A 16,105-nucleotide genomic window follows, 5' to 3' on the forward strand; every position below is an offset into this window, starting at 1 on the left:
ACAAGGAAGGTGGGCTCATCCTGGGCGGCTGCCCGAGGGTTCTCGGCATTACAACTCTGCCGAGCAGCTACGTGGTTGGGGGAGAACACGTTTGTAAAATTCTACAAATTTGATACCCTGGCTAAAGAGGACCTGGAGTTCTCTCATTCGGTGCTGCAGAGTCATCCGCACTCTCCCGCCCGTTTGGGAGCTTTGGTATAATCCCCATGGTCCTGACGGAGTCCCCAGCATCCACTAGGACGTTAGAGAAAATAAGATTTTACTTACCGATAAATCTATTTCTCGTAGTCCGTAGTGGATGCTGGGCGCCCATCCCAAGTGCGGATTGTCTGCAATACTTGTACATAGTTATTGTTACAAAGAAATCGGGTTGTTATTGTTGTGAGCCGTCTGTTCAGAGGCTCCTATGTTGTCATACTGTTAACTGGGTTCAGATCACAAGTTGTACGGTGTGATTGGTGTGGCTGGTATGAGTCTTACCCGGGATTCAAAATCCTTCCTTATTGTGTACGCTCGTCCGGGCACAGTATCCTAACTGAGGCTTGGAGGAGGGTCATAGGGGGAGGAGCCAGTGCACACCACCTGATCCTAAAGCTTTATTTTTGTGCCCTGTCTCCTGCGGAGCCGCTAATCCCCCTGGTCCTGACGGAGTCCCCTGCATCCACTACGGACTACGAGAAATAGATTTATCGGTAAGTAAAATCTTATTTTTTGGGAAACTAATCAGCTTTTTTTGATTTCAGTATCATCTGTACGCAGATGATACTCAAATCTACCTATCCTCCCCTGATTTGTCTCTATCTGTATTGGTCAGGGTCACTGAATCTGCCTCTGCCATTTCATCTTGGATGCCATATTTCCATAACAGAGTTAATTATACACTGCTCAAAAAAATAAAGGGAACACTTAAACAACACAATGTAACTCCAAGTCAGTCCAACTTCTGTGAAATCAAACTGTCCACTTAGGAAGCAACACTGATTGACAATCAATTTCACATGCTGTTGTGCAAATGGAATAGACAACAGGTGGAAATTATAGGCAATTAGCAAGACACCCCCAATAAAGGAGTTGTTCTGCAGGAGGTGACCACAGACCACTTCTCAGCTCCTATGCTTTCTGGCTGATGTTTTGGTCACTTTTGAAAGCTGGCGGTGCTTTCACTCTAGTGGTAGCATGAGACGGAGTCTACAACCCACACAAGTGGCTTAGGTAGTGCAGCTCATCCAGGATGGCACATCGGGATGCGGTCAAGATGCCGCCGGCCGGAATCCCGGCGGTCGAAATACCGACGCCGGAATCCCGACCGCCACAATCCCGACATATTCTCCCTCCGTGGGTGTCCACGATGGGATCCGGTCTGAAGATCGACAGTATCTAGGTCGACAATGTTTAGGTCAACCACTATAGGTCGACAGTCACTAGGTCGACATGGATGGAAGGTCGACATGTGCTAGGTCGACAGGTCTAAAGGTCGACATGAGTTTTTCACATTTTTTTTCTTTTTTTGAATTTTTTCATACTTAACGATCCACGTGGACTACGATTGGAACGGTAAAGTGTGCCGAGCGAAGCGGTAGCGGAGCGAAGGCACCATGCCCGAAGCATGGCGAGCGAAGCGGTGCACTAATTTGGGATCCCGGTCACTCTACAAAGAAAACGACACAAAAAAACACCAAAAACCTCATGTCGACCTTTAGACCTGTCGACCTAGCACATGTCGACCTAGAAACCCTGTCGACCTTCCATCCATGTCGACCTAGGGACTGTCGACCTATAGTGGTCGACCTAAACATTGTCGACCTAGATACTGTCGATTTGATGAACCACACCCGTCCACGACACCCATAAAGGGAGAATATAATAGTGTGCCTGCAGCGTGGCGAGCGAAGCGAGCCCGCAAGGGGCTGCGTTCCGCTCGCCACCCCTGTCGGGATTGTGTGGTCGGGATTCAGGCGTCGGGATTTCGACCGCCGGGATTCCGGCCAGCGGCATTTAGTACTGATCCCGGCACATCAATGCGAGCTGTGGCAAGAAGGTTTGCTGTGTCTGTCATAGTGTCCAGAGCATGAAGGCGCTACCAGGAGACGTGGAGGAGGCCGTAGGAGGGCAACAACCCAGCAGCAGGACCGCTACCTCCGCCTTTGTGCAAGGAGGAACAGGAGGAGCACTGCCAGAGCCCTGCAAAATGACCTCCAGCAAGCCACAAATGTGCATGTGTCTACTCAAACGATCAGAAACAGACTCCATGAGGGTGGTATGAGGGCCTGACGTCCACAGGTGGGGGTTGTGCTTACAGCCCAACACCGTGCAGGACGTTTGGCATTTGCCAGAGAACACCAAGATTGGCAAATTCGCCACTGGCGCTCTGTGCTCTTCACAGATGAAAACAGGTTCTCACTGAGCACATGTGACAGACGTGACAGAGTCTGGAGACGCCAAGGAGAACGTTCTGCTGCCTGCAACATCCTCCATCATGACCGGTTTGGCAGTGGGTCAGTAATGCTGTGGGGTGGCATTTCTTTGGGGGGCCACACAGCCCTCCATGTGCTCGCCAGAGGTAGCCTGACTGCCATTAGGTACCGAGATGAGATCCTCAGACCCCTTGTGAGACCATATGCATTAGGAGGTACCGCACGTTGGCCCTGGGTTCCTCCTAATGCTAGACAATGCTAGACCTCGTGGCTGGAGTGTGTGCAGTTCCTGCAAGACGAAGGCATTGATGCTATGGACTGGCCCGCCCATTCCCCAGACCTGAATCCAATTGAGCACATCTGGGACATCATGTCTCGCTCCATCCACCAACGCCACGTTGCACCACAGACTGTCCAGGAGTTGGCGGATGCTTTAGTCCAGGTCTGGGAGGAGATCCCTCAGGAGACCATCCGCCACCTCATCAGGAGCATGCCCTGGCGTTGTAGGGAGGCCATACAGGCACGTGGAGGCCACACACACTACTGAGCCTCATTTTGACTTGTTTTAAGGACATTACATCAAAGTTGGATCAGCCTGTAGTGTGTTTTTCCACTTTAATTTTGAGTGTGACTCCAAATCCAGACCTCCATGGGTTAATAAATTTGATTTCCATTGATCATATCGTCAAAAGGATATTAATACATTAGAAACTGTACAAAGGAGGGCAACTAAAATGGTGCATGGCCTACATCACAAAACATACCCAGAAAGACTAAGAAATCTCAATATGTATAGTTTGGAGCAGAGAAGGGAAAGGGGGGACATGATAGAAACTTTCAAATATATGAAGGGTTTTAACAAAGTCCAGGAGGGAAACATTCTCCAAATGAAGAGAAGCAATAGGACACGAGGACATGCACTGAGACTGGAGGGGGGGAGGTTCAGGGGAAATTTGCGGAAAAATTATTTCACAGAAAGGGTAGTGGACAAGTGGAATAGCCTCCCATCAGAGGTGGTAGAGGCTAAGACATAGAGGATATGTGTGTATATGTGTATTACAATATGTATATATTCATATTATGATTTATAATGAATGCTGAAGTAATAGTATTCCTTCTCATGTGCTGGTCGCTCTGTTGATAAAGCTCTAGGTCGGCCGTGACTCACATCCTCTCAAGGAGTCTGAAGGTTTATTCTTTTCCCGCCACGGATAGAATACTGTGAAAGTCAACTCCTGGTCGACACGGGGCCCTGTCTCAAAGGATCGTATACAGGAAGCTAAGTAACATTTTATTTCTATGCTTTGGGCTTATTTGCATTACATGCACATGAGGGAGTGTTTATATTCGAAAAGACATCCGATAGAATTACCCTAAAGAGAGAGGGGATGTTCCTTATGTTGGTTCTTCTCTATAACATTGCGGCAGGCTGCTGTACGTATACAGGAGGTGTGGCCGGGGGAATGCTGAGGCTGACTCCGAGAGATACTGGAGTTTTTCCCTGGGACGGTGTACCGCTCTTTGGGGGATGCCTCAGTTCAGTCAATCACGGCGGAAACTGCTGGTAAGTCTAACTTCGTGAGTTAGATTCCCTCACGGCGGTTGGTGACGCATTCTTTTGTGGGATGCAGTCGTTTTAACCGGTTCGATACCGTTCTTTTTTCCTTTTCTGTGTAGACAGTGGAAGGTGAAAAGGTAAGAGTTCTGCAGCCTTGTTAGGTTCGCAGAAGAGGGTGTCATTTCTGTTTCTACCACATACACCACATGTCGCTGAGTCTATCTGGCTGGACCCCACTCCGGTGGGGAGTCGTTTACTACTTTCAGTTAGTCCGGGAATAGACTAGGACCGGTGAGTTACTTATAGAATCCAAAGGGGGACATTCTGGAGTTACAGATGTTTCCCCTCACTGATTTTCTAATGGATCTTGCCGTTTCCCCTCTGGAAGGGGAGGTAGTACGCGACGCCATACCAGAGGTGCGTCAGGTTCAGGGCCTTGTCCTGCTGTCCCTGTTAAACAAAAAAACTAAGAGGTTTACATGCGTTGTTCTACGCATTCAGATTACCTGGGTGGATATCCAGGATTGTCTTTGCCATTTCACCGGAGTGATGGTAGTATGATGGTTTTCTTTCAATAGTAAGAGCCATTGTTATTCTGTACTGAGACGCTCTCCTGATTAAGGCGAGGTCAAGAAACAAGTGGTGCAAATCGTTGTTTCTCTCTAACTGCTCTTCAACACAGGGAATGGCTGTTGTTCCCAATGACGCAGATGTCGGAGGTGGGTATCAGAGTAGATACTGAACGGTTGAGGTTCTGTGTTTTTCCTGTTTAAAGAGGTCTGAGGATCCAAAGTCGGATCAGATTTGCAGTAACAAATCCATCAATAGGTTCCGTTAATGAAGCAGATGGGTGCGGTCTAAGAGGCCTTTTTTCGGTGAGCAGGTCAAATGCCAGAGTGGTTTTCAAGGGACCAGTTGGAAATGTGGTCCGGGTCTCACCTGCACATGCACCGGGATATGATCCTAATGGCCAGGACATCGCTCCGGTGGTGTCTGCTAGGTTCTCACCTTCTAGAGGGACGAAGTTTCGGGATCCAGGATTAGATCCTGGTGTCCATGCATGCAGATCTCCGAGGCTAGGGAACAGTCTTTGCAAGGGACGTATTTCCATAGAAAAGGTCAAGCTGGGAAGCTTGCCTGCAATAAGCTCTCTTGAATTAAGAGCTATTTTCGATGAACATATTCTTCGTGATCTGCCCGTGTTAGTTCTGTCGCACGACTTGACAGCAGAGGCGTAAGTAAGCCGCTAGGGCGGAACAAGGAGAAAAGCGGCAATGGCAGAGGATGCAGAAGGTTGCCGCGGATTGGACAGACTGGTAAACGCTATATTGGGAGTCTTCGTTCTGGAGGTAAGCGACGGAGAAATAGATTTCCTCTGCAGACGCGATCTCCATCCGGGAGAAATACAGTCATCGAGAAGTTTTCACAGAAGTGACAAGTCTTTGAGGAGTGCCTCAATTGGACATGTTGGCGTCTCGCCTCAACGAGAGGCCTCAGGGATAATGTTCCAGGTCAAGGGACACTCAAGCTATAGCAGTGGACGCCCTCGTGTCACCTTGGGTGTTTTTCAGTCGGTCTATGTGTCCCCTCCGATTTCATTCGTCTGAAGGTGATAAACGTAAGAAGAAAAAAGGTTCAGGCGATCCTCATTGTTCCGGTCTAGTCAAGGAGGGCTTGGTATCCAGTTTTTCATGATTACTCATAGAAGATCGCTGGCCTCTTCCTCTACGTGAGGAACTGTTACAGCAAGATCCGGGCGGGTCTCAAGACTTACCGCGGCTGCGTTTGATGGCGTGGCGGTTGAATGCCATTCCTAGCCCGAAAGGGTATTCCCAGTGAAGTCATTTCCACGCTTCTTCAGGCTAGAAAAGAAGTAACTGCAAAGCTTTACCACTGTAGTTGGCGTAAATATGTGTCTTGGTATGTATCCTTGAAGACTCCTACGGAAGTCATTCAGCTCAGTCGTTCTTCTCCACTCTTTGCAAGCAGGTGTGGATGCAGGCCTAAAGTTAGGCTCCATTTCAGTGCAGTTTTGGCCTTGTAAATTTCCTTTAAAAAAAAAAAATTGGCCACCTTTCCGGAAGTTCAGGCTTTCGTGAAAGGAGTACTGCACATCCAACCTTCATTTGTGCACCATTGGCACCGTGGGAACTTGACGTGGTGTTGCGTTTCTTGTGTTACACTGATTGGAACCTTTATGAAAGTTTGTGTTAAAATTTCTCTCTTGAAGAGTGGTCTTGCTATTGGCTTTGGCGTCTGCAAGGCGGGTGTTGGAAGTAGCGGCTTTGTCTCACAAGAGCCCCTGTTGGATCTTCCATGTGGATAGAGCGGAATTGAGAACTCGGATAATAGTTCTGCCAAAAAGTGGTTTCTGTGTTTCGCAGAAACAAGCCTGTTGTGATGCCTGTGGTTACTTAAGCATTGGCTGATTCAAAGTCTCTCAATGTAGTCGGGGCTTTGAATATTTATGTCGCCAATTTGGCTCAGATTGGGGAAACAGAGGCTCTGTTTGTCCAGTATGCTCCCAGCATGATTGGGGCGCCTGCGTCTAGGCAGTCTGTTACACGCTGGATCTGTGATACGATTCGGCGTGCTTGTACTACGGCTGGATTGCCGTTACCGTAGTTGGTGGAGACCCATTCTACTAGCAAGATGGGCTCTTCTTGGGCAGATGCCCGAGGAGTCTCGGCGGTTCAACTTTGCCGAGCGGCTACTTGGTCGGGTTCAAACACTTTTGCTAAGCTCTACAAGTTTGATACCCTGGCTGATGGGGACCTCATGTTTGCTCAATCGGTGCTGCAGAGTCGTCCGCACTCTCCCGCCCGGTCTATAAACCCCATGGTCCTTACGGAGTCCCCAGCATCCTCTAGGACGTATGAGAAAATAGGATTTTAATACTTACCGGTAAATCCTTTTCTCTTAGTCCGTAGAGGATGCTGGGCGCCCGTCCCAGTGCGTACTGTGTCTGCAGTTATTGGGTTTGGTTACACTGTGTGGTGTTTCTTCTCTGTCAGGCTGTTGCTGACGTTGTTCATGCCATTGCATGCGGTATCTTATTATTGGTTGGGTTGACACACAGATTGTGTTGCATATTTATCAGCATGTGGCTGTGTATTTTTTCATGCCGTTGGCTGGTGTTCTATTGAATGCCACGTTCTGCGGTATGTTCGTGGTGTGAGCTGGTAGGACACTCACCACTTTTAAACAATAAATTCTTTCCTCGAAATGTCCGTCTCCCTGGGCACAGTTTTCTAACTGAGGTCTGGAGGAGGGGCATAGAGGGAGGAGCCAGTTCACACCAATTCAAAGTCTTATAGTGTGCCCATGTCTCCTGCGGATCCCGTCTATACCCCATGGTCCTTACGGAGTCCCCAGCATCCTCTACGGACTAAGAGAAAAGGATTTACCGGTAGGTATTAAAATCCTATTTCTTTTACGTCCTAGAGGATGCTGGGGACTCCGTAAGGACCATGGGGTATAGACGGGCTCCGCAGGAGATAGGGCACCTAAAAAGAACTTTGACTATGGGTGTGCACTGGCTCCTCCCTCTATGCCCCTCCTCCAGACCTTCATTAGATCTTGTGCCCAGAGGAGAATGGGTGCACTGCAGAGAGCTCTCCAGAGTTTTCTGTGGAAAAATTATTTTGTTAGGTTTTTTATTTTCAGGGAGTCCTGTTGGCAACAGCCTCCCTGCATCGTGGGACCGAGGAGAGAGAAGCAGAGCTGGCTTGTAAAGTTAGGCACTGCTTCTAGGCTACTGGACACCATTAGCTCCAGAGGGAGTCGGAACACAGGTCTCACCTGGGGTTCGTCCCGGAGCCACGCCGCCGTCCTCCTCACAGATGCCGAAGATAGAAGCCGGGTGAGTATTGAGGAAAAGACTTCAGGCGGCAGAAGACATCAGATCTTCATGAGGTAAGCGCGCAGCGGTAAGCTACGCGCCATTGCTCCCAGTCACACACACACAAGCAGGCACTGAAGGGTGCAGGGCGCAGGGGGGGGGGGGGGGTTGCGCCCTGGGCAGCAATAAACCTCAATTTGGCCATAAATACGATGGATTAGGCTGTGGGACAGTAAATCCACGGACCCCCGCCATTTTATTAGTATATGATGATGGGACCGAAGCCCGCCGTCGGGTGGGCGGGGCTTGATCCTCAGCACTAACCAGCGCCATTTTCTCCACAGAGGCTGCATGAGAAAACGCTGGCTCCCTGTTCTCTCCCCTGCTGAGCTTCACAGGTTGGAAAAAGGAGGAGGGGGGCACTTTGGCGACGCAATGAGTGGAGATTACAATTATAAACATATAACAGCGCTATCTGGTCATATATTCCAGTGTTTTTAAGCGCTGGGTGTGTGCTGGCATACTCTATCTCTCTGTCTCTCCCAAGGGCCTGGTTGGGGTTTTGTCCCCTTATAGGTAACTCCCTGTGTGTGTGGGGTGTCGGTACGTGTGTGTCGACATGTCTGAGGTGGAAGGCTTCTCCAAGGAGGAGGTGGAGCAAATGAGTGGTGTGTCCCCGTCTGTTGTGCCGACTCCAGATTGGATGGACATGTGGCATACGTTGCATGCAAGTTTGACATCTTTACATAAAAGGCTTGATAAGGCTGGTTTAGGGGGGACATCAGGCGGTTAATCCTCAGATTGGACCGACTCACAGGGCCTGTCGGGGTCTCAAAAGCGTCCCTTAACACAAGACACTACTACCGACATGGATTCTGATTCCAGTGTCGACTATGACGAAGTAAAATTGCACCCTAGGGTGACTAAAACTAATCAGTGTATGATTGTGGCAATAAGGGATGTGTTGCATATTGTGGATGAACCCTCGGTCCCCGACACAAGGGTACACATGTTTAAGGAAAAGAAACAGATTACAGGTTGAGTATCCCATATCCAAATATTCCGAAATACGGAATATTCCGAAATACGGACTTTTTTGACTGAGAGTGAGATAGTGAAAATTTTGTTTTTTGATGGCTCAATGTACACAAACTTTGTTTAATACACAAAGTTATTAAAGTTATTGGGGGAAATTTACTAAGCTCCCGATTTTGACCGAGATGCCGTTTTTTCATCAAAGTGTCATCTCGGTAATTTACTAAGCACTAATCACGGCAGTGATGAGGGCATTCATAATTTTTTGCAAGTTCAGGTAAAAAATTACGAATGAATACACCATCGGTCAAAACGCGGCTGTTTAAGTATGAATCTCGGTCATTTACTAAGAAGTGCAAAGCAAAAAAAGAACAAACACTGCCGTGAAAAATTACAACTCGTAAAAAAGTGCTAAAAAAAAACAGACCTGCTTTTTTTATTCGTGATTGGATAGGCATGCACGGATCCATGAGATCCGTGCATGTATATCAGTGGGAAGGGGTGGGAAAGTGCTTATTTTTTCAAAAAAAATTGCGTGGGGTCCCCCCTCCTAAGCATAACCAGCCTCGGCAGAGCCGGCCCTAGCCAATTTGATGCCCTAGGCAAAATTTTGTCTGGTGCCCCCTAGCTCCGCCGCTAGTTCTGCATCTGTACCTGCAACGCTCAGGTAGTGGGGCCCACCGGGGGGTTACCCTGTGGGCCAGTTCAACTCTGCACAATGCCACACAGTAATGACCATAATACATATAATTCCACACAGTAAAGGAACCTTACACATATGCCCCACATTAGTAATGCCCATAATACACATAATGCCACACAGTAATGCACCTTACACATATGCCCCACATTAGTAATGCCCATAATACACATATACTGCCACAGATACTGCCACACTTGCTGGTTATACAAAAAGACCAGTATCAAACATGTAGAAACTGTCCATTCTCTTCACTATTCAGTGTGTTTGTTGGTGTCTGTTACTGCATGCCCTTTACTTTATACTGTGGGAGCTAAATGCTCTGCCCTCCAGTCTGATGTGTCCGAAAGTCATGCTGCACTGATGTTTCATATAGAAAAGCACAACGCAACTTACTGACCACGTTACAGTGCTGGGTGGCAGGGGAATTTTACGGCATGGACTGACTAGGAAATAAAGTGTGGGGAGAACATTGCCCATGTTATGTCCCTGCAGACACCTGGGAATTGCACAGGGATAAGGGACACAGGATAACAGGGTCCCCCTCCCCTATGTGCACAAGCAGTATAGGTGATGTCAGGTTTCTGTGAAGCAGTCTTCCAAAATACACATGTGTTATAGAAGCCATCCAGTAATAACCTTATATAGTCAGTGAAAATGTCACAGGTCCAGGAATTGCATTTACTTGGCTTCTGCTGTCTGTCTGAGGTCTCACAAGTCAGGGGCATTCAAGCATGTCAGAGGCAGTTTAAGGCACAGTGTGCATTTTTTTTTTACAAATGTAAACAGCAGTGTATACAAGTACTGATTGAATACATTTGGAAAGTAACAGTTAGTTTGCGGACTGTCCCTCCAAGCATGAGATACTGCAGGGACATGCTTGGATGCCCCTAGACATGCTTGGATGCCCTAGGCAAATGCCTAGCCTGCCTATAGCTAAGGCCGGCTCTGAGCCTCGGGCTCTTTGAGCCGATCCTGGTTGCAGAAATATGGGGGGAAAAATGACAGGGGTTCCCCCATATTTAAGCAACCAGCATCGGGCTCTGCGCCTGGTCCTGGTCCCAAAAATACGGGGGACAAAAAGAGTAGGGGTCCCCCGTATTTTTAAAACCAGCACCGGGCTCCACTAGCTGGACAGATAATGCCACAGCCGGGGGTCACTTTTATATAGTGCCCTGCGGCCGTGGCATCAAAAATCCAACTAGTCACTCCTGGCCGGGGTACCCTGGGGGAGTGGGGACCCCTTCAATCAAGGGGTCCCCCCCCCCAGCCACCCAAGGGCCAGGGGTGAAGCCCGAGGCTGTCCCCCCCCATCCAATGGGCTGCGGATGGGGAGGCTGATAGCCTTTGTTGTAAAAGAAAAGATATTGTTTTTAGTAGCAGTACTACAAGGCCCAGCAAGCCTCCCCCGCATGCTGGTACTTGGAGAACCACAAGTACCAGCATGCGACGGAAAAACGGGCCCGCTGGTACCTGTAGTACTACTACTAAAAAAATACCCAAAAAAAGACAAGACACACACACCGTGAAAGTATAATTTTATTACATACATACACACATACTTACCTTAAGTTCCCACGCAGGTCGGTCCTCTTCTCCAGTAGAATCCAAGGGGTACCTGTTTGACAATGTTAAATTCCTTTGTCGTATAAACAACCCTTAATGAAGTCTAAGAACACAGTACGCTGTTTACTTAAGAAGTACCGTAAGGGTACGCTAGTTGCGTAACGATCGCTTAGCCGTAGGCGAGACGCTCAAGCGTCACGTTCGCTCACGGCCCAGTGATCACAGGACAGCACGTTATTGGTGATGACTAGAGTAATGATTCGCTATGGCGTAGCGGACGCTCGAGACCACGAGGAGATCACCAGCGGCGCAGGCGCTCACAACGCTATACCTTTATGTCTAAACCTATTATCAATGAAATACACAGAATACCTTAATGTGAATACAGGGTGTAAGTGCAACCTTGTGTAACCTGACTAACTACAAAGCTGCTTGAGAGTCACCGACGCTCAAGTGAACACTTAAAACTATAGGAAATACACAGATACTGGTTTAGGGTCCAAAGCCTATTAACTGTATTATAACTAATATACTTGTAAAAAGGAATCACAGTACAAATGATACACTACAATATAACAGAGACTTCCTAACCAAATAACTATACAAGAAATACAATACAATACTATGCTGATCTAATACAATACAATACTAGTAAATGGGAGATACAAGAGAAAGAGAAGGGAGAGAGAGAGAGAGAGAGAGAGAGAGAGAGTGACGGAGAGAGAGAGAGAGAGATTGGCTCACAGTAAGACAATATGATTACGGAGAGAAACTTACGCACAAAGGGTATGATCGCATGCGCCTCTGGACATCCAGCTTCCCGATTATCAGCAATGAGAACCGTTTGATGAGAAGTGAAAGCTGGATGCCACAGGCCTGTCTTTTATGCTACTCACACAATGCAATCTAATGGTCCCTACAACCTCATTGTCCATTGGACGCAGGAATTCGGCTTCGCATTATAACAAAAGGTCATAGGGTGATTCATACAGGTGGGCTGTGACGATTTCAAACAGCTCGGGTGGGTGGGAAACTAGGTTTCCCGCCGCATACCTGAGTATGAGTAAATAATAGTAATGGACATAAACTTCTTATGTCCATAACTATTCGCACGAGCGATTAATACGCTCCAAACCAACACCGGAATATTGCTAATTAAATACTCTTCCGATGGGTACCAAACACTGCTGTATGATTCCTGTTAGACCCTTCGCACAATACAAAGAGGGATTCCTCCATTCAGGGACATTCTATATTAACCAAACTTTCAGAATCTATCAAAGGGACCATGATCTACAAACTACATTAATTGTGGAAATATGTAACGATTGGGTCGCACGCTACGACTACATACTCTTTACCGTAAATACGCATACCGATGCGAGCGGGTGCACGCATCAGCGGGTATGCGCTATCACGGGAAAGCGCACGCATGCGCAGCGCGGACCAGCGTGAGGTGCAAATATGGCAGCGTGTATAGGGATATTTTTCTGACTTTGACAGTCCACCCTTTGGCAGTCAATAATAACTGCCACCTTCTAAAACATTTCAAAAGGAGAAAAATATAAGTCAGGGGTTAATTCATTTCCATGGTTGGGTAAGGAAGAAGAGAGGAGTAGGTGTGAAAAGGGTATGACCTAGTGAGATAGCAGAAGCATGTGTGTATGAGTCCATGTTTGGGGGGGGGGGGTCATGTATCATCGTGCCGTACTTGTTGTAAATCAAGCTTCGAGGTATTGCGAAGTATACATTTGAATTCCTTCTTATCCCGTGGTACAGGTCTGTGGATGGGCTGTCAAACTTTACCGAGCTCTTTTCGGCTTTTGAACAAAATGGGGAGCACATTTTAGTTGATGATACATGAATGGGGGAATATGTGATTGCTGATATCTGTGCCTGTATTCCCTATACTATGTGTGTTATTACCTGAGGGTTGTAGAGATAAAGATAAAGAACACTTATGGGAAATGCAATGATATTCTATGTCAGGGAAATGTACATCTGTTGTTGAAGTTTTGTTCGGTATCTGTTGAGAGTCGTCTTCTTTGCGCTGTATTGCTCCTTGGGCATGAGCAAATAGCTTTGTCAGTGCCATCAGATTTACAAAAAATGTTGGGCTAGCGTGAGTTTAAGGATACTAGGGAAACTGGGGATCCATGGCAAAGTTCATCAAATGTCCATTTCTCAAGTGGTCAAAACTTCATCTTTGGTGCTTGTCTGTTGTCTGTATAGCGTCTCGTCAACTTCCTCGTCCAAGGGGGTCTTTGTATCTTGGAGAAAAGCAGAAAAACAGGTGAAAGAAACGGACCGTATAATCGCTTTTTTCATCACATCCTGGTTTCTATCATTGGGTCATAAATCAAATCCAGGTTAATTACAGTTTCCTCACTCCTCAAGCTCATCACTTTTGTACTTTGTTTGCACCTCATTAAAGCCTGCCCGCATCTAAATATCAATCCAATAGATATAACAACACCTAAGATACATAGGAGGAACTTTCCAACATCCATTATGACTCCTTGAGCCCAGTCTCCTAAACCGGAGAACCAATTTCGCGGGTTCAACCATGACACCCAACCAGTCAGCTCATTACCTACAGCAGCAAGGGTGAGATTGTGTTTTCGACGAAATTCCCACTTCAATTGGAGAATATCGTCCATCTTTTGGTCTATGACCTCTACCGGATCCTCGGTGTTATTTGTGATATACGTGCAACACTTTATGCCGTACTGTGTTGCCAATGTAACACAATATCCGCCTGTTACTGCTGTAAGATAATTAAGAACCATCCTATGCTGAACTAGTTCTGTTTTATAAGCTTGAAGTTCTCTTCCAGTGTATCTGAACGTGTCATCATACATTTCAGTGATATTATCTAACAAATTGGCGAGTGCGGAAATGTATCTATAATTCATCACTCCTCGAGCGGTGCGAGTGAAATCTAACGCTACCAGAACCTGAATCCCGGTGGATTCATGGATAAGATCAGAGGCCGAATGCTCTAACCTTTCTGACAGTTGTCTTTTAACTCGGTGCTCGTAATGAGTGTGAGTATAAGGAGCTTGGGCACCACGGTGTATGTCCTTCATTTTGTCATGTGTAACAGTCATCACTTCAGGCAATACTTTTCCAATATAACACAATCCTTCAGAGTTTGGGGCAAGCCACTTGTACGCCTTTCTCCCGCATATGAAATATGCATCATCGGGGAGAACATATGGGACAGAGAAGGACATTACCATATTACACACCTTCCAGGTGAACTCTCCTGACCCTAATTCTTCCATCTGCTTAATGCACGTATCGGTTTGTACGATATGTGCACAGTATCCTGGTGATACTTCTCCAACTCTAGTAATCCTATTTCCTAAGGTATATCGATACCGGAAAGATTTTCCTCTACTGGCTATGTGGCGTACAAGCTCTGTATCTGTAGGCATTCTATCTGCTCTGTGTGAAAAGGTCATGGTAAGGTTGCTCCATGACACTTCCCAATTTCCCGGCTTTCGGGGATTGGAGATATTAAAACATAAGAGGGACCTATCCACATGGTATTGGTGGAGCTTCAAACTAGGAGGGCTGGAGATGTTAAACCTCCGGTCCACCGGTCTCCCACCACTTAGCTCAAGTACCTCCCCTAACGTTAAAGGAAATGGTACTAGCCCTGATTTGCTATGACCCTGAGGTACTTGAGAGCATACCCAACAGTCTGTTTGGTTTAATACGTTACCCACTAAGGAGTGATAGTCACTCAATGGATGCCGGTCCATATGGATATTAAAACTGGATTGGCATTTCTTTATGCACCCATCCTCAATCAAATTGTCACAGAGCCTACAGATACAGTTTTCTTCAGCTAATAATCCATCACAATTTCTTCTATCGGATCGTTTTCTGATACTCGCCTTTGCTTGTTGGTTTGGTTGATCTTGGAAAACTGCGCCTCCATCATCATAATCGGAACCCATTCCAGAACCTCTCTCGACCTCTGTGGTACTCTCGCCGGAACAGACTGCTCTGGTCAACATCATGGTTAACATCAAAATCCGGATCACAGTCTCTTGGGGCAGGTCCATCTTTGAGGAGGAAATAGAGAAGAATGAGAAGGGGGAAAAATAAATTTTAAGGGGGAGGGGATGGGAAGTGGAGAAAAACAATAAAAAGGGGGGAAGGGAGTCAACATCTGCTTTCGGTCTTCAAGGCTCAGGTGCCGCCTCAGTCCTCCCGGAACAGACACTCCAGTGATACAACCTCTACCGTCTGTTCCTTATCACGGGACTTCTCTGGATCAGCAACCTTTTTGCAGTGGGATGAATGGACCCAAGTCTCTCTCTCAGCAACCTTCAATGCTGTGGTGCTAGTCAATAAGACCTGGTATGGTCCTTCCCATCTATCAATAAGACAACCTGAGCGTAGAAAATTTCGTATCATTACATAATCCCCAGGTTCAATGTCATGACAATTACTATCTGGTAAATCAGGAATCACCAACTTCAGATTATCATTTTGATTCCTCAACTGCTTACTCATGTTAATCAAGTATTTTACAGTCACTTCATTGTTACATTTCAAATCATCCTGAGGGTTAATCATGACATGCGGTTGTCGACCAAACAGAATTTCAAAAGGGGACAGGTTAAGAGGGGACCTGGGAGTGGTTCTGATGCTATACAAAACAATGGGTAAAGCTTCTGGCCACGTCAATCCTGTCTCTGCCATTACTTTACTCAATTTATTTTTAATAGTGCTGTTCACTCTTTCGACCTTCGCACTCGCCTGTGGACGGTACGGAGTGTGCAGCTTGCTATCAATTCCCATCAACTTACACATTCCTTGAAAGACATCACCTGTAAAATGGGTACCCCTATCACTTTCAATGATTCTAGGGATACCATATCTACATACAAATTCCTGCACAATTTTCTTAGCTGTAAACATAGCGGTATTTGTAGCTGCTGGAAATGCTTCGACCCAATTCGAGAAAACATCTA

The sequence above is a fragment of the Pseudophryne corroboree genome, chromosome 2 (genome assembly GCF_028390025.1).
Source record: "Pseudophryne corroboree isolate aPseCor3 chromosome 2, aPseCor3.hap2, whole genome shotgun sequence".
Classification (NCBI taxonomy): Eukaryota; Metazoa; Chordata; class Amphibia; order Anura; family Myobatrachidae; genus Pseudophryne; species Pseudophryne corroboree.